Raw genomic sequence first — 17,733 nt, 5'->3', positions numbered from 1 at the left:
CTCACCAACTATCACCCCCTCTGACCTTTCCCACCGCAGAACACCCTGAATGCATTCAGCGGGTTATGCTTCATTCTAGGGCTGCAATGGATCGCCTAGTGGCAAAACCAATGGAAGCACCATTGACCTTCCGCAGAATTCCACTGCTTGTCTGCCTAGAGAAGCGACATCTGCCGAGTGTGCTAGGGACACTCATGACGGCAGAGCTATAGAGTGGTGGGTCCACTTTGCTTTCCACTAGCCAGCAAATACAGAAGGACATCCGAAAGAGGTGTCAGTCTATCTAGCAACATTTGTGGGCTTTCGGCTGGAGGAATTCCTGCGCGAAATGGTGCTATCTCATTTTTGGTGTTTGAAGACATACATATATATATATATATATATATATTTATTTATTTTTTCTCCATAACTACACTTCTCAAATCTGGGGCATCTATCCGAGATGGCCGTGTCACATTATGTGATGTCTCAGGCACCAACGTGATGAGATCGACCTGGCGCTTTAACTTTGTCATTGTAAGTAGTAAGATGTAATTTGGCAGTTGTCATGTTTTTTCATATGCACTACTGCAAACCCCTTTCCTTACTTAGCCCACTCCCTCCTGAAGCTTTTAGGTGTGATGAGGAAGTGTCCTCTCAGCGGGGATGTAGCTCAGTTGTAGAGCGCATGCTTTGCATGTATGAGGACCCGGGGCATTTCCACTTGTTTCTCTTTTTGACTGTCAAATGATCTCTATCCACTAGATGGCCCTTTGAGCACAGTAATCCTCTGGTGGAAATCTTCCCCTGGAAGTCATCTCTTATGGAGAAGCAAAATGCACACTGCTTCAGTGTGACCATGTGGTTTTCCATTCTTGCTCCAGTTTTCCCTGCTCTTTTGCTAGTGCTTCACTCGGCAGAATGTTTTGACCAGAAGAGTTCTCCCTGAAAATTATGTCTGCAGGACAGACACACTGCATACCGAGGGGATGTAGCTCAGTGGTAGAGCACTTGTTTTGCATGTATGAGGCCCCGGGTCCAATCCCTGGCATCTCCAATTGTTTCCCTTTTTTTGACTGTCATATGGTCTCTGTCCACTAGATGGCTCTTTGAGCACGGTAATCCTCTGGTGGAATACTTCCCCTGGAAGTCATCTCTTATGGAGAAGCATAATGCACACTGCTTCAGTGTGACCATGTGCTTTTCCAGTCTTGCTCCCGTTTTCCCTGGTCTTTTGCTAGTGCTTCAGTTGGCAGCATACTTTGACCGGAAGAATTCTCCCAGGAAAAGATGTCTGCAGGACAGACTCACCGCACACCAAGGGGATGTAGCTCAGTGGTAGAGCGCATGCTTCGCATGTATGAGGTCCCGGGTTCAATCCCCGGCATCTCCATTTGCATAAACTTCAGTGTGATTTTGTCCCGGTTATTTTGTATTTCACACTGCAACTCGGGCCATGATTATAGGATCATCGACATTCATATCTATTTGTCTGAGAAAACGCTGGTGCCCGTATCGCAAACCTGCCTGTAATATATCAGTGAGGTTTGCGTCCCTGCCAGTGTCAACATCCTGTATGCCTTCACAATCACTACAAATAGAAATGCACAGAGAGTACCATCACACCACAGTTTTAACCGTGCAGAATCGTGAAAGGATTGGCATTGCCTTGCGTTTCTTTTCAGTCGATTGTTTTGGTTCCGAATGTATAGCTCCACCATTGTACCTTTGTAGCATATGATGGCTAGCTTTAAAAATAATTTGTTTTCACTGGATGTGGCCACAGATGTACCTCTGTTGTCAACCTAAGTTGATCAGGTTCTGTAACTTGTTAGTTTTGAGCTGGAATATCCTACCAGCTCTGCTGCTGGGGCCTATCTCCGGCTTCTAAAAGCAAAAGCCTTGAACATATTGATATTTTTCATTAGTTGATCAGGGGGATTGCAGGGGGGGGGCAGCTTTTCTGCATGTTTCTATGGACAACCAGAAACAGGTGGCTCTAAAATGAAGTCCGCCATTTGGAAACTCAAATTCGACAGTTACCATCAGTTCTGGGCGCTGTTAGTCCCAAGCAGCCAGCCAGCATCTGGTAGATTTCATAGGTCCTTGCTGGCAGCGGGGATGTAACTCAGTGGTAGAGCACCTGCTTTGGAAGTATGAGGCCACAGGTTCGATCCCCGGCATCTCCATATGATATGTTTCTTCAAGTGTGGGCTTTTTCCTGTACATGGGAATTAGGATGATGTGGTCTTTTGCCATACTAAATCCTGTTGCTGAACGTCTTCTCTTTGGAGCCGATGATTGTGGACATGCACGGTGCACCATGCTTCAGTGTGATGTCTGCTTTTTTCATTGGAAGCCTGTTAGCCTGATCTCTTACCGGGATGACACAAAGCAGACTCGTTCAGACAGAGGGGCATTGGCTGAGAATAGTGTCTCCACCGGTCCCCCTGCTAGGCAGTGGTATCATTCTGAGGTGCTGTGCACGCTCACCAACTATCACCCCCTCTGACCTTTCCCACCGCAGAACACCCTGAATGCATTCAGCGGGTTATGCTTCATTCTAGGGCTGCAATGGATCGCCTAGTGGCAAAACCAATGGAAGCACCATTGACCTTCCGCAGAATTCCACTGCTTGTCTGCCTAGAGAAGCGACATCTGCCGAGTGTGCTAGGGACACTCATGACGGCAGAGCTATAGAGTGGTGGGTCCACTTTGCTTTCCACTAGCCAGCAAATACAGAAGGACATCCGAAAGAGGTGTCAGTCTATCTAGCAACATTTGTGGGCTTTCGGCTGGAGGAATTCCTGCGCGAAATGGTGCTATCTCATTTTTGGTGTTTGAAGACATACATATATATATATATATATATTTATTTATTTTTTCTCCATAACTACACTTCTCAAATCTGGGGCATCTATCCGAGATGGCCGTGTCACATTATGTGATGTCTCAGGCACCAACGTGATGAGATCGACCTGGCGCTTTAACTTTGTCATTGTAAGTAGTAAGATGTAATTTGGCAGTTGTCATGTTTTTTCATATGCACTACTGCAAACCCCTTTCCTTACTTAGCCCACTCCCTCCTGAAGCTTTTAGGTGTGATGAGGAAGTGTCCTCTCAGCGGGGATGTAGCTCAGTTGTAGAGCGCATGCTTTGCATGTATGAGGACCCGGGGCATTTCCACTTGTTTCTCTTTTTGACTGTCAAATGATCTCTATCCACTAGATGGCCCTTTGAGCACAGTAATCCTCTGGTGGAAATCTTCCCCTGGAAGTCATCTCTTATGGAGAAGCAAAATGCACACTGCTTCAGTGTGACCATGTGGTTTTCCATTCTTGCTCCAGTTTTCCCTGCTCTTTTGCTAGTGCTTCACTCGGCAGAATGTTTTGACCAGAAGAGTTCTCCCTGAAAATTATGTCTGCAGGACAGACACACTGCATACCGAGGGGATGTAGCTCAGTGGTAGAGCACTTGTTTTGCATGTATGAGGCCCCGGGTCCAATCCCTGGCATCTCCAATTGTTTCCCTTTTTTTGACTGTCATATGGTCTCTGTCCACTAGATGGCTCTTTGAGCACGGTAATCCTCTGGTGGAATACTTCCCCTGGAAGTCATCTCTTATGGAGAAGCATAATGCACACTGCTTCAGTGTGACCATGTGCTTTTCCAGTCTTGCTCCCGTTTTCCCTGGTCTTTTGCTAGTGCTTCAGTTGGCAGCATACTTTGACCGGAAGAATTCTCCCAGGAAAAGATGTCTGCAGGACAGACTCACCGCACACCAAGGGGATGTAGCTCAGTGGTAGAGCGCATGCTTCGCATGTATGAGGTCCCGGGTTCAATCCCCGGCATCTCCATTTGCATAAACTTCAGTGTGATTTTGTCCCGGTTATTTTGTATTTCACACTGCAACTCGGGCCATGATTATAGGATCATCGACATTCATATCTATTTGTCTGAGAAAACGCTGGTGCCCGTATCGCAAACCTGCCTGTAATATATCAGTGAGGTTTGCGTCCCTGCCAGTGTCAACATCCTGTATGCCTTCACAATCACTACAAATAGAAATGCACAGAGAGTACCATCACACCACAGTTTTAACCGTGCAGAATCGTGAAAGGATTGGCATTGCCTTGCGTTTCTTTTCAGTCGATTGTTTTGGTTCCGAATGTATAGCTCCACCATTGTACCTTTGTAGCATATGATGGCTAGCTTTAAAAATAATTTGTTTTCACTGGATGTGGCCACAGATGTACCTCTGTTGTCAACCTAAGTTGATCAGGTTCTGTAACTTGTTAGTTTTCAGCTGGAATATCCTACCAGCTCTGCTGCTGGGGCCTATCTCCGGCTTCTAAAAGCAAAAGCCTTGAACATATTGATATTTTTCATTAGTTGATCAGGGGGATTGCAGGGGGGGGGCAGCTTTTCTGCATGTTTCTATGGACAACCAGAAACAGGTGGCTCTAAAATGAAGTCCGCCATTTGGAAACTCAAATTCGACAGTTACCATCAGTTCTGGGCGCTGTTAGTCCCAAGCAGCCAGCCAGCATCTGGTAGATTTCATAGGTCCTTGCTGGCAGCGGGGATGTAACTCAGTGGTAGAGCACCTGCTTTGGAAGTATGAGGCCACAGGTTCGATCCCCGGCATCTCCATATGATATGTTTCTTCAAGTGTGGGCTTTTTCCTGTACATGGGAATTAGGATGATGTGGTCTTTTGCCATACTAAATCCTGTTGCTGAACGTCTTCTCTTTGGAGCCGATGATTGTGGACATGCACGGTGCACCATGCTTCAGTGTGATGTCTGCTTTTTTCATTGGAAGCCTGTTAGCCTGATCTCTTACCGGGATGACACAAAGCAGACTCGTTCAGACAGAGGGGCATTGGCTGAGAATAGTGTCTCCACCGGTCCCCCTGCTAGGCAGTGGTATCATTCTGAGGTGCTGTGCACGCTCACCAACTATCACCCCCTCTGACCTTTCCCACCGCAGAACACCCTGAATGCATTCAGCGGGTTATGCTTCATTCTAGGGCTGCAATGGATCGCCTAGTGGCAAAACCAATGGAAGCACCATTGACCTTCCGCAGAATTCCACTGCTTGTCTGCCTAGAGAAGCGACATCTGCCGAGTGTGCTAGGGACACTCATGACGGCAGAGCTATAGAGTGGTGGGTCCACTTTGCTTTCCACTAGCCAGCAAATACAGAAGGACATCCGAAAGAGGTGTCAGTCTATCTAGCAACATTTGTGGGCTTTCGGCTGGAGGAATTCCTGCGCGAAATGGTGCTATCTCATTTTTGGTGTTTGAAGACATACATATATATATATATATATATATTTATTTATTTTTTCTCCATAACTACACTTCTCAAATCTGGGGCATCTATCCGAGATGGCCGTGTCACATTATGTGATGTCTCAGGCACCAACGTGATGAGATCGACCTGGCGCTTTAACTTTGTCATTGTAAGTAGTAAGATGTAATTTGGCAGTTGTCATGTTTTTTCATATGCACTACTGCAAACCCCTTTCCTTACTTAGCCCACTCCCTCCTGAAGCTTTTAGGTGTGATGAGGAAGTGTCCTCTCAGCGGGGATGTAGCTCAGTTGTAGAGCGCATGCTTTGCATGTATGAGGACCCGGGGCATTTCCACTTGTTTCTCTTTTTGACTGTCAAATGATCTCTATCCACTAGATGGCCCTTTGAGCACAGTAATCCTCTGGTGGAAATCTTCCCCTGGAAGTCATCTCTTATGGAGAAGCAAAATGCACACTGCTTCAGTGTGACCATGTGGTTTTCCATTCTTGCTCCAGTTTTCCCTGCTCTTTTGCTAGTGCTTCACTCGGCAGAATGTTTTGACCAGAAGAGTTCTCCCTGAAAATTATGTCTGCAGGACAGACACACTGCATACCGAGGGGATGTAGCTCAGTGGTAGAGCACTTGTTTTGCATGTATGAGGCCCCGGGTCCAATCCCTGGCATCTCCAATTGTTTCCCTTTTTTTGACTGTCATATGGTCTCTGTCCACTAGATGGCTCTTTGAGCACGGTAATCCTCTGGTGGAATACTTCCCCTGGAAGTCATCTCTTATGGAGAAGCATAATGCACACTGCTTCAGTGTGACCATGTGCTTTTCCAGTCTTGCTCCCGTTTTCCCTGGTCTTTTGCTAGTGCTTCAGTTGGCAGCATACTTTGACCGGAAGAATTCTCCCAGGAAAAGATGTCTGCAGGACAGACTCACCGCACACCAAGGGGATGTAGCTCAGTGGTAGAGCGCATGCTTCGCATGTATGAGGTCCCGGGTTCAATCCCCGGCACCTCCATTTGCATAAACTTCAGTGTGATTTTGTCCCGGTTATTTTGTATTTCACACTGCAACTCGGGCCATGATTATAGGATCATCGACATTCATATCTATTTGTCTGAGAAAACGCTGGTGCCCGTATCGCAAACCTGCCTGTAATATATCAGTGAGGTTTGCGTCCCTGCCAGTGTCAACATCCTGTATGCCTTCACAATCACTACAAATAGAAATGCACAGAGAGTACCATCACACCACAGTTTTAACTGTGCAGAATCGTGAAAGGATTGGCATTGCCTTGCGTTTCTTTTCAGTCGATTGTTTTGGTTCCGAATGTATAGCTCCACCATTGTACCTTTGTAGCATATGATGGCTAGCTTTAAAAATAATTTGTTTTCACTGGATGTGGCCACAGATGTACCTCTGTTGTCAACCTAAGTTGATCAGGTTCTGTAACTTGTTAGTTTTGAGCTGGAATATCCTACCAGCTCTGCTGCTGGGGCCTATCTCCGGCTTCTAAAAGCAAAAGCCTTGAACATATTGATATTTTTCATTAGTTGATCAGGGGGATTGCAGGGGGGGGGCAGCTTTTCTGCATGTTTCTATGGACAACCAGAAACAGGTGGCTCTAAAATGAAGTCCGCCATTTGGAAACTCAAATTCGACAGTTACCATCAGTTCTGGGCGCTGTTAGTCCCAAGCAGCCAGCCAGCATCTGGTAGATTTCATAGGTCCTTGCTGGCAGCGGGGATGTAACTCAGTGGTAGAGCACCTGCTTTGGAAGTATGAGGCCACAGGTTCGATCCCCGGCATCTCCATATGACATGTTTCTTCAAGTGTGGGCTTTTTCCTGTACATGGGAATTAGGATGATGTGGTCTTTTGCCATACTAAATCCTGTTGCTGAACGTCTTCTCTTTGGAGCCGATGATTGTGGACATTCACGGTGCACCATGCTTCAGTGTGATGTCTGCTTTTTTCATTGGAAGCCTGTTAGCCTGATCTCTTACCGGGATGACACAAAGCAGACTCGTTCAGACAGAGGGGCATTGGCTGAGAATAGTGTCTCCACCGGTCCCCCTGCTAGGCAGTGGTATCATTCTGAGGTGCTGTGCACGCTCACCAACTATCACCCCCTCTGACCTTTCCCACCGCAGAACACCCTGAATGCATTCAGCGGGTTATGCTTCATTCTAGGGCTGCAATGGATCGCCTAGTGGCAAAACCAATGGAAGCACCATTGACCTTCCGCAGAATTCCACTGCTTGTCTGCCTAGAGAAGCGACATCTGCCGAGTGTGCTAGGGACACTCATGACGGCAGAGCTATAGAGTGGTGGGTCCACTTTGCTTTCCACTAGCCAGCAAATACAGAAGGACATCCGAAAGAGGTGTCAGTCTATCTAGCAACATTTGTGGGCTTTCGGCTGGAGGAATTCCTGCGCGAAATGGTGCTATCTCATTTTTGGTGTTTGAAGACATACATATATATATATATATATATATATATATTTATTTATTTTTTCTCCATAACTACACTTCTCAAATCTGGGGCATCTATCCGAGATGGCCGTGTCACATTATGTGATGTCTCAGGCACCAACGTGATGAGATCGACCTGGCGCTTTAACTTTGTCATTGTAAGTAGTAAGATGTAATTTGGCAGTTGTCATGTTTTTTCATATGCACTACTGCAAACCCCTTTCCTTACTTAGCCCACTCCCTCCTGAAGCTTTTAGGTGTGATGAGGAAGTGTCCTCTCAGCGGGGATGTAGCTCAGTTGTAGAGCGCATGCTTTGCATGTATGAGGACCCGGGGCATTTCCACTTGTTTCTCTTTTTGACTGTCAAATGATCTCTATCCACTAGATGGCCCTTTGAGCACAGTAATCCTCTGGTGGAAATCTTCCCCTGGAAGTCATCTCTTATGGAGAAGCAAAATGCACACTGCTTCAGTGTGACCATGTGGTTTTCCATTCTTGCTCCAGTTTTCCCTGCTCTTTTGCTAGTGCTTCACTCGGCAGAATGTTTTGACCAGAAGAGTTCTCCCTGAAAATTATGTCTGCAGGACAGACACACTGCATACCGAGGGGATGTAGCTCAGTGGTAGAGCACTTGTTTTGCATGTATGAGGCCCCGGGTCCAATCCCTGGCATCTCCAATTGTTTCCCTTTTTTTGACTGTCATATGGTCTCTGTCCACTAGATGGCTCTTTGAGCACGGTAATCCTCTGGTGGAATACTTCCCCTGGAAGTCATCTCTTATGGAGAAGCATAATGCACACTGCTTCAGTGTGACCATGTGCTTTTCCAGTCTTGCTCCCGTTTTCCCTGGTCTTTTGCTAGTGCTTCAGTTGGCAGCATACTTTGACCGGAAGAATTCTCCCAGGAAAAGATGTCTGCAGGACAGACTCACCGCACACCAAGGGGATGTAGCTCAGTGGTAGAGCGCATGCTTCGCATGTATGAGGTCCCGGGTTCAATCCCCGGCATCTCCATTTGCATAAACTTCAGTGTGATTTTGTCCCGGTTATTTTGTATTTCACACTGCAACTCGGGCCATGATTATAGGATCATCGACATTCATATCTATTTGTCTGAGAAAACGCTGGTGCCCGTATCGCAAACCTGCCTGTAATATATCAGTGAGGTTTGCGTCCCTGCCAGTGTCAACATCCTGTATGCCTTCACAATCACTACAAATAGAAATGCACAGAGAGTACCATCACACCACAGTTTTAACCGTGCAGAATCGTGAAAGGATTGGCATTGCCTTGCGTTTCTTTTCAGTCGATTGTTTTGGTTCCGAATGTATAGCTCCACCATTGTACCTTTGTAGCATATGATGGCTAGCTTTAAAAATAATTTGTTTTCACTGGATGTGGCCACAGATGTACCTCTGTTGTCAACCTAAGTTGATCAGGTTCTGTAACTTGTTAGTTTTGAGCTGGAATATCCTACCAGCTCTGCTGCTGGGGCCTATCTCCGGCTTCTAAAAGCAAAAGCCTTGAACATATTGATATTTTTCATTAGTTGATCAGGGGGATTGCAGGGGGGGGGCAGCTTTTCTGCATGTTTCTATGGACAACCAGAAACAGGTGGCTCTAAAATGAAGTCCGCCATTTGGAAACTCAAATTCGACAGTTACCATCAGTTCTGGGCGCTGTTAGTCCCAAGCAGCCAGCCAGCATCTGGTAGATTTCATAGGTCCTTGCTGGCAGCGGGGATGTAACTCAGTGGTAGAGCACCTGCTTTGGAAGTATGAGGCCACAGGTTCGATCCCCGGCATCTCCATATGATATGTTTCTTCAAGTGTGGGCTTTTTCCTGTACATGGGAATTAGGATGATGTGGTCTTTTGCCATACTAAATCCTGTTGCTGAACGTCTTCTCTTTGGAGCCGATGATTGTGGACATGCACGGTGCACCATGCTTCAGTGTGATGTCTGCTTTTTTCATTGGAAGCCTGTTAGCCTGATCTCTTACCGGGATGACACAAAGCAGACTCGTTCAGACAGAGGGGCATTGGCTGAGAATAGTGTCTCCACCGGTCCCCCTGCTAGGCAGTGGTATCATTCTGAGGTGCTGTGCACGCTCACCAACTATCACCCCCTCTGACCTTTCCCACCGCAGAACACCCTGAATGCATTCAGCGGGTTATGCTTCATTCTAGGGCTGCAATGGATCGCCTAGTGGCAAAACCAATGGAAGCACCATTGACCTTCCGCAGAATTCCACTGCTTGTCTGCCTAGAGAAGCGACATCTGCCGAGTGTGCTAGGGACACTCATGACGGCAGAGCTATAGAGTGGTGGGTCCACTTTGCTTTCCACTAGCCAGCAAATACAGAAGGACATCCGAAAGAGGTGTCAGTCTATCTAGCAACATTTGTGGGCTTTCGGCTGGAGGAATTCCTGCGCGAAATGGTGCTATCTCATTTTTGGTGTTTGAAGACATACATATATATATATATATATATATATATTTATTTATTTATTTTTTCTCCATAACTACACTTCTCAAATCTGGGGCATCTATCCGAGATGGCCGTGTCACATTATGTGATGTCTCAGGCACCAACGTGATGAGATCGACCTGGCGCTTTAACTTTGTCATTGTAAGTAGTAAGATGTAATTTGGCAGTTGTCATGTTTTTTCATATGCACTACTGCAAACCCCTTTCCTTACTTAGCCCACTCCCTCCTGAAGCTTTTAGGTGTGATGAGGAAGTGTCCTCTCAGCGGGGATGTAGCTCAGTTGTAGAGCGCATGCTTTGCATGTATGAGGACCCGGGGCATTTCCACTTGTTTCTCTTTTTGACTGTCAAATGATCTCTATCCACTAGATGGCCCTTTGAGCACAGTAATCCTCTGGTGGAAATCTTCCCCTGGAAGTCATCTCTTATGGAGAAGCAAAATGCACACTGCTTCAGTGTGACCATGTGGTTTTCCATTCTTGCTCCAGTTTTCCCTGCTCTTTTGCTAGTGCTTCACTCGGCAGAATGTTTTGACCAGAAGAGTTCTCCCTGAAAATTATGTCTGCAGGACAGACACACTGCATACCGAGGGGATGTAGCTCAGTGGTAGAGCACTTGTTTTGCATGTATGAGGCCCCGGGTCCAATCCCTGGCATCTCCAATTGTTTCCCTTTTTTTGACTGTCATATGGTCTCTGTCCACTAGATGGCTCTTTGAGCACGGTAATCCTCTGGTGGAATACTTCCCCTGGAAGTCATCTCTTATGGAGAAGCATAATGCACACTGCTTCAGTGTGACCATGTGCTTTTCCAGTCTTGCTCCCGTTTTCCCTGGTCTTTTGCTAGTGCTTCAGTTGGCAGCATACTTTGACCGGAAGAATTCTCCCAGGAAAAGATGTCTGCAGGACAGACTCACCGCACACCAAGGGGATGTAGCTCAGTGGTAGAGCGCATGCTTCGCATGTATGAGGTCCCGGGTTCAATCCCCGGCATCTCCATTTGCATAAACTTCAGTGTGATTTTGTCCCGGTTATTTTGTATTTCACACTGCAACTCGGGCCATGATTATAGGATCATCGACATTCATATCTATTTGTCTGAGAAAACGCTGGTGCCCGTATCGCAAACCTGCCTGTAATATATCAGTGAGGTTTGCGTCCCTGCCAGTGTCAACATCCTGTATGCCTTCACAATCACTACAAATAGAAATGCACAGAGAGTACCATCACACCACAGTTTTAACCGTGCAGAATCGTGAAAGGATTGGCATTGCCTTGCGTTTCTTTTCAGTCGATTGTTTTGGTTCCGAATGTATAGCTCCACCATTGTACCTTTGTAGCATATGATGGCTAGCTTTAAAAATAATTTGTTTTCACTGGATGTGGCCACAGATGTACCTCTGTTGTCAACCTAAGTTGATCAGGTTCTGTAACTTGTTAGTTTTGAGCTGGAATATCCTACCAGCTCTGCTGCTGGGGCCTATCTCCGGCTTCTAAAAGCAAAAGCCTTGAACATATTGATATTTTTCATTAGTTGATCAGGGGGATTGCAGGGGGGGGGCAGCTTTTCTGCATGTTTCTATGGACAACCAGAAACAGGTGGCTCTAAAATGAAGTCCGCCATTTGGAAACTCAAATTCGACAGTTACCATCAGTTCTGGGCGCTGTTAGTCCCAAGCAGCCAGCCAGCATCTGGTAGATTTCATAGGTCCTTGCTGGCAGCGGGGATGTAACTCAGTGGTAGAGCACCTGCTTTGGAAGTATGAGGCCACAGGTTCGATCCCCGGCATCTCCATATGATATGTTTCTTCAAGTGTGGGCTTTTTCCTGTACATGGGAATTAGGATGATGTGGTCTTTTGCCATACTAAATCCTGTTGCTGAACGTCTTCTCTTTGGAGCCGATGATTGTGGACATGCACGGTGCACCATGCTTCAGTGTGATGTCTGCTTTTTTCATTGGAAGCCTGTTAGCCTGATCTCTTACCGGGATGACACAAAGCAGACTCGTTCAGACAGAGGGGCATTGGCTGAGAATAGTGTCTCCACCGGTCCCCCTGCTAGGCAGTGGTATCATTCTGAGGTGCTGTGCACGCTCACCAACTATCACCCCCTCTGACCTTTCCCACCGCAGAACACCCTGAATGCATTCAGCGGGTTATGCTTCATTCTAGGGCTGCAATGGATCGCCTAGTGGCAAAACCAATGGAAGCACCATTGACCTTCCGCAGAATTCCACTGCTTGTCTGCCTAGAGAAGCGACATCTGCCGAGTGTGCTAGGGACACTCATGACGGCAGAGCTATAGAGTGGTGGGTCCACTTTGCTTTCCACTAGCCAGCAAATACAGAAGGACATCCGAAAGAGGTGTCAGTCTATCTAGCAACATTTGTGGGCTTTCGGCTGGAGGAATTCCTGCGCGAAATGGTGCTATCTCATTTTTGGTGTTTGAAGACATACATATATATATATATATATATATATTTATTTATTTTTTCTCCATAACTACACTTCTCAAATCTGGGGCATCTATCCGAGATGGCCGTGTCACATTATGTGATGTCTCAGGCACCAACGTGATGAGATCGACCTGGCGCTTTAACTTTGTCATTGTAAGTAGTAAGATGTAATTTGGCAGTTGTCATGTTTTTTCATATGCACTACTGCAAACCCCTTTCCTTACTTAGCCCACTCCCTCCTGAAGCTTTTAGGTGTGATGAGGAAGTGTCCTCTCAGCGGGGATGTAGCTCAGTTGTAGAGCGCATGCTTTGCATGTATGAGGACCCGGGGCATTTCCACTTGTTTCTCTTTTTGACTGTCAAATGATCTCTATCCACTAGATGGCCCTTTGAGCACAGTAATCCTCTGGTGGAAATCTTCCCCTGGAAGTCATCTCTTATGGAGAAGCAAAATGCACACTGCTTCAGTGTGACCATGTGGTTTTCCATTCTTGCTCCAGTTTTCCCTGCTCTTTTGCTAGTGCTTCACTCGGCAGAATGTTTTGACCAGAAGAGTTCTCCCTGAAAATTATGTCTGCAGGACAGACACACTGCATACCGAGGGGATGTAGCTCAGTGGTAAAGCACTTGTTTTGCATGTATGAGGCCCCGGGTCCAATCCCTGGCATCTCCAATTGTTTCCCTTTTTTTGACTGTCATATGGTCTCTGTCCACTAGATGGCTCTTTGAGCACGGTAATCCTCTGGTGGAATACTTCCCCTGGAAGTCATCTCTTATGGAGAAGCATAATGCACACTGCTTCAGTGTGACCATGTGCTTTTCCAGTCTTGCTCCCGTTTTCCCTGGTCTTTTGCTAGTGCTTCAGTTGGCAGCATACTTTGACCGGAAGAATTCTCCCAGGAAAAGATGTCTGCAGGACAGACTCACCGCACACCAAGGGGATGTAGCTCAGTGGTAGAGCGCATGCTTCGCATGTATGAGGTCCCGGGTTCAATCCCCGGCACCTCCATTTGCATAAACTTCAGTGTGATTTTGTCCCGGTTATTTTGTATTTCACACTGCAACTCGGGCCATGATTATAGGATCATCGACATTCATATCTATTTGTCTGAGAAAACGCTGGTGCCCGTATCGCAAACCTGCCTGTAATATATCAGTGAGGTTTGCGTCCCTGCCAGTGTCAACATCCTGTATGCCTTCACAATCACTACAAATAGAAATGCACAGAGAGTACCATCACACCACAGTTTTAACTGTGCAGAATCGTGAAAGGATTGGCATTGCCTTGCGTTTCTTTTCAGTCGATTGTTTTGGTTCCGAATGTATAGCTCCACCATTGTACCTTTGTAGCATATGATGGCTAGCTTTAAAAATAATTTGTTTTCACTGGATGTGGCCACAGATGTACCTCTGTTGTCAACCTAAGTTGATCAGGTTCTGTAACTTGTTAGTTTTGAGCTGGAATATCCTACCAGCTCTGCTGCTGGGGCCTATCTCCGGCTTCTAAAAGCAAAAGCCTTGAACATATTGATATTTTTCATTAGTTGATCAGGGGGATTGCAGGGGGGGGGCAGCTTTTCTGCATGTTTCTATGGACAACCAGAAACAGGTGGCTCTAAAATGAAGTCCGCCATTTGGAAACTCAAATTCGACAGTTACCATCAGTTCTGGGCGCTGTTAGTCCCAAGCAGCCAGCCAGCATCTGGTAGATTTCATAGGTCCTTGCTGGCAGCGGGGATGTAACTCAGTGGTAGAGCACCTGCTTTGGAAGTATGAGGCCACAGGTTCGATCCCCGGCATCTCCATATGACATGTTTCTTCAAGTGTGGGCTTTTTCCTGTACATGGGAATTAGGATGATGTGGTCTTTTGCCATACTAAATCCTGTTGCTGAACGTCTTCTCTTTGGAGCCGATGATTGTGGACATTCACGGTGCACCATGCTTCAGTGTGATGTCTGCTTTTTTCATTGGAAGCCTGTTAGCCTGATCTCTTACCGGGATGACACAAAGCAGACTCGTTCAGACAGAGGGGCATTGGCTGAGAATAGTGTCTCCACCGGTCCCCCTGCTAGGCAGTGGTATCATTCTGAGGTGCTGTGCACGCTCACCAACTATCACCCCCTCTGACCTTTCCCACCGCAGAACACCCTGAATGCATTCAGCGGGTTATGCTTCATTCTAGGGCTGCAATGGATCGCCTAGTGGCAAAACCAATGGAAGCACCATTGACCTTCCGCAGAATTCCACTGCTTGTCTGCCTAGAGAAGCGACATCTGCCGAGTGTGCTAGGGACACTCATGACGGCAGAGCTATAGAGTGGTGGGTCCACTTTGCTTTCCACTAGCCAGCAAATACAGAAGGACATCCGAAAGAGGTGTCAGTCTATCTAGCAACATTTGTGGGCTTTCGGCTGGAGGAATTCCTGCGCGAAATGGTGCTATCTCATTTTTGGTGTTTGAAGACATACATATATATATATATATATATATATATATATTTATTTGTTTTTTCTCCATAACTACACTTCTCAAATCTGGGGCATCTATCCGAGATGGCCGTGTCACATTATGTGATGTCTCAGGCACCAACGTGATGAGATCGACCTGGCGCTTTAACTTTGTCATTGTAAGTAGTAAGATGTAATTTGGCAGTTGTCATGTTTTTTCATATGCACTACTGCAAACCCCTTTCCTTACTTAGCCCACTCCCTCCTGAAGCTTTTAGGTGTGATGAGGAAGTGTCCTCTCAGCGGGGATGTAGCTCAGTTGTAGAGCGCATGCTTTGCATGTATGAGGACCCGGGGCATTTCCACTTGTTTCTCTTTTTGACTGTCAAATGATCTCTATCCACTAGATGGCCCTTTGAGCACAGTAATCCTCTGGTGGAAATCTTCCCCTGGAAGTCATCTCTTATGGAGAAGCAAAATGCACACTGCTTCAGTGTGACCATGTGGTTTTCCATTCTTGCTCCAGTTTTCCCTGCTCTTTTGCTAGTGCTTCACTCGGCAGAATGTTTTGACCAGAAGAGTTCTCCCTGAAAATTATGTCTGCAGGACAGACACACTGCATACCGAGGGGATGTAGCTCAGTGGTAGAGCACTTGTTTTGCATGTATGAGGCCCCGGGTCCAATCCCTGGCATCTCCAATTGTTTCCCTTTTTTTGACTGTCATATGGTCTCTGTCCACTAGATGGCTCTTTGAGCACGGTAATCCTCTGGTGGAATACTTCCCCTGGAAGTCATCTCTTATGGAGAAGCATAATGCACACTGCTTCAGTGTGACCATGTGCTTTTCCAGTCTTGCTCCCGTTTTCCCTGGTCTTTTGCTAGTGCTTCAGTTGGCAGCATACTTTGACCGGAAGAATTCTCCCAGGAAAAGATGTCTGCAGGACAGACTCACCGCACACCAAGGGGATGTAGCTCAGTGGTAGAGCGCATGCTTAGCATTTATGAGGTCCCGGGTTCAATCCCCGGCACCTCCATTTGCATAAACTTCAGTGTGATTTTGTCCCGGTTATTTTGTATTTCACACTGCAACTCGGGCCATGATTATAGGATCATCGACATTCATATCTATTTGTCTGAGAAAACGCTGGTGCCCGTATCGCAAACCTGCCTGTAATATATCAGTGAGGTTTGCGTCCCTGCCAGTGTCAACATCCTGTATGCCTTCACAATCACTACAAATAGAAATGCACAGAGAGTACCATCACACCACAGTTTTAACTGTGCAGAATCGTGAAAGGATTGGCATTGCCTTGCGTTTCTTTTCAGTCGATTGTTTTGGTTCCGAATGTATAGCTCCACCATTGTACCTTTGTAGCATATGATGGCTAGCTTTAAAAATAATTTGTTTTCACTGGATGTGGCCACAGATGTACCTCTGTTGTCAACCTAAGTTGATCAGGTTCTGTAACTTGTTAGTTTTGAGCTGGAATATCCTACCAGCTCTGCTGCTGGGGCCTATCTCCGGCTTCTAAAAGCAAAAGCCTTGAACATATTGATATTTTTCATTAGTTGATCAGGGGGATTGCAGGGGGGGGCAGCTTTTCTGCATGTTTCTATGGACAACCAGAAACAGGTGGCTCTAAAATGAAGTCCGCCATTTGGAAACTCCAATTCGACAGTTACCATCAGTTCTGGGCGCTGTTAGTCCCAAGCAGCCAGCCAGCATCTGGTAGATTTCATAGGTCCTTGCTGGCAGCGGGGATGTAACTCAGTGGTAGAGCACCTGCTTTGGAAGTATGAGGCCACAGGTTCGATCCCCGGCGTCTCCATATGACATGTTTCTTCAAGTGTGGGCTTTTTCCTGTACATGGGAATTAGGATGATGTGGTCTTTTGCCATACTAAATCCTGTTGCTGAACGTCTTCTCTTTGGAGCCGATGATTGTGGACATGCACGGTGCACCATGCTTCAGTGTGATGTCTGCTTTTTTCATTGGAAGCCTGTTAGCCTGATCTCTTACCGGGATGACACAAAGCAGACTCGTTCAGACAGAGGGGCATTGGCTGAGAATAGTGTCTCCACCGGTCCCCCTGCTAGGCAGTGGTATCATTCTGAGGTGCTGTGCACGCTCACCAACTATCACCCCCTCTGACCTTTCCCACCGCAGAACACCCTGAATGCATTCAGCGGGTTATGCTTCATTCTAGGGCTGCAATGGATCGCCTAGTGGCAAAACCAATGGAAGCACCATTGACCTTCCGCAGAATTCCACTGCTTGTCTGCCTAGAGAAGCGACATCTGCCGAGTGTGCTAGGGACACTCATGACGGCAGAGCTATAGAGTGGTGGGTCCACTTTGCTTTCCACTAGCCAGCAAATACAGAAGGACATCCGAAAGAGGTGTCAGTCTATCTAGCAACATTTGTGGGCTTTCGGCTGGAGGAATTCCTGCGCGAAATGGTGCTATCTCATTTTTGGTGTTTGAAGACATACATATATATATATATATATATATATTTATTTATTTTTTCTCCATAACTACACTTCTCAAATCTGGGGCATCTATCCGAGATGGCCGTGTCAC

General features: G+C 46.5%; 7 non-coding genes across 7 annotated transcripts; all 7 read left to right on the top strand.

Moving 5' to 3' along the window:
• Positions 1 to 1,300: 1,300 nt before the first annotated feature.
• On the top strand, positions 1,301 to 1,372 carry TRNAA-CGC (transfer RNA alanine (anticodon CGC)). The gene has a single exon. It is a non-coding gene; the product is annotated as a tRNA-Ala (tRNA).
• Positions 1,373 to 3,763: 2,391 nt separating this feature from the next.
• On the top strand, positions 3,764 to 3,835 carry TRNAA-CGC (transfer RNA alanine (anticodon CGC)). The gene has a single exon. It is a non-coding gene; the product is annotated as a tRNA-Ala (tRNA).
• A 2,393-nt stretch (positions 3,836 to 6,228) lies between these two features.
• Positions 6,229 to 6,300, top strand: TRNAA-CGC (transfer RNA alanine (anticodon CGC)). The gene has a single exon. It is a non-coding gene; the product is annotated as a tRNA-Ala (tRNA).
• A 2,399-nt stretch (positions 6,301 to 8,699) lies between these two features.
• On the top strand, positions 8,700 to 8,771 carry TRNAA-CGC (transfer RNA alanine (anticodon CGC)). Its single transcript has one exon. It is a non-coding gene; the product is annotated as a tRNA-Ala (tRNA).
• Positions 8,772 to 11,172: 2,401 nt separating this feature from the next.
• TRNAA-CGC (transfer RNA alanine (anticodon CGC)) lies at positions 11,173 to 11,244 on the top strand. Its single transcript has one exon. It is a non-coding gene; the product is annotated as a tRNA-Ala (tRNA).
• Positions 11,245 to 13,639: 2,395 nt separating this feature from the next.
• On the top strand, positions 13,640 to 13,711 carry TRNAA-CGC (transfer RNA alanine (anticodon CGC)). The gene has a single exon. It is a non-coding gene; the product is annotated as a tRNA-Ala (tRNA).
• A 2,401-nt stretch (positions 13,712 to 16,112) lies between these two features.
• Positions 16,113 to 16,184, top strand: TRNAA-AGC (transfer RNA alanine (anticodon AGC)). The gene has a single exon. It is a non-coding gene; the product is annotated as a tRNA-Ala (tRNA).
• The last annotated feature ends 1,549 nt before the right edge of the window (positions 16,185 to 17,733 follow it).

Source organism: Ambystoma mexicanum (genome assembly GCF_040938575.1).
Source record: "Ambystoma mexicanum isolate Mex_15411 chromosome 12 unlocalized genomic scaffold, UKY_AmexF1_1 Mex_chr12_unloc.1, whole genome shotgun sequence".
NCBI lineage: Eukaryota > Metazoa > Chordata > Amphibia > Caudata > Ambystomatidae > Ambystoma > Ambystoma mexicanum.
The sequence above is the reverse complement of the archived record's forward strand: the minus strand, read 5'-3'. Positions and strand labels throughout refer to the sequence as shown.